Genomic DNA, 1,329 nt, shown 5'->3' with positions numbered 1-1,329 from the left:
TGCGTGTGTGTGTGTGTGTGTGTGTGTGTGTGTGTGCGTACGTGCATGTGCACACTCACACACACACACACACACACACACACACACACAATAATAAGAATTGATGTTGGAGGTTTTAGGCCTAAACGTGGAATTCCACATTAAATTATAAGAACGATTTACCTTGATTAGCACTTATAGGGTCTTTTGATTTCCTCAGAGACGGCACATGTGCTCGGCATGAAAACGGGCCCGTCTTCATTTCCCTGCCGGTGCACGTCTAGTGTGTGGGGAATTTCGCACAATGTGATTGGTCTGGTGTGGTGTGCAAAATGCCCATCCATTTTGGTTGACATAATATACCAGTCAATGTATGTAAATACGATACAATACAATACATCCTGATTTATACAGTGCTTTCACAACAGCTGCAGCTGTAACAAAGCGCTTAACAAAAAAGTTAACATAAAGTAAAATAGTAAACACAACACATAACATAAAAACACGGACAGTCATGCAATCTTAACCACTTTTCCCTCATACGCTTTAAATAAATACATAAAAGTTGTCTTTATTCTTTGAATGAAACAATTTCCCACTCAACGACAATCTTCATTGAAATTTTGGTGGATGGGGCACAGACTGTATAATTGAGGCCCATGAAGACTACCTGGCAACAAATGCAAATGACATGTGACGTGAGGAGAGTTTGGTCCTCAACACGGCACATACAAAAGACATCTATGCCTCTACGTTTAAAAAAAATGTAAATAAAGCATTGTTTTGTTCTCCTACACATGAAGCCATGAGAAAGGTACTGGTTGAAAAATCTGTCTTGCTGTTCCAGTAAGACAGATTTTTACAGTTGTCTAAAACTGTAAGCAAAAGGGATGTACTCTTTTACGTCATTGTTTCTGTTGTTATCACTGTGAAAGTGAAGGCAAGACAGTTCGCTATATTTAACAACATCATGTTTATACACAGTGAAGACACTGGGAAGGTTACTTCAACCTTTGTTTACAGCAACCATTGTGTGACTAATAAACAGAAGCTGTAGTCTGCTGTACTTTCTCCTTGAACCGCGAGTGCATATACATTCGGCATGTTTCCAACGTCAACCCAGGAGCTGTCCAATGTTTCAATATAGATCATCAGTAAATACGCTAAAAAATAAGAATAATAAATGGGATTAATCAGGATTCTTCCTGTTCTGTGGTTCTGACTTGATAACATGAACGGTACAAATTTAGGAATGACATCAGCGTGGTATTACACAAAGAAAGGATTTTCCAGCAAAAGACGCATCACTCATCATCCAACTCGGCAGTTAAAACACTCCAGATTACTGCC

The sequence above is a fragment of the Hippocampus comes genome, unplaced genomic scaffold (assembly GCF_001891065.2).
Source record: "Hippocampus comes isolate QL1 unplaced genomic scaffold, H_comes_QL1_v1.1 scaffold94, whole genome shotgun sequence".
Taxonomy (NCBI): domain Eukaryota; kingdom Metazoa; phylum Chordata; class Actinopteri; order Syngnathiformes; family Syngnathidae; genus Hippocampus; species Hippocampus comes.
Note: the sequence above shows the minus strand (reverse complement) of the source record.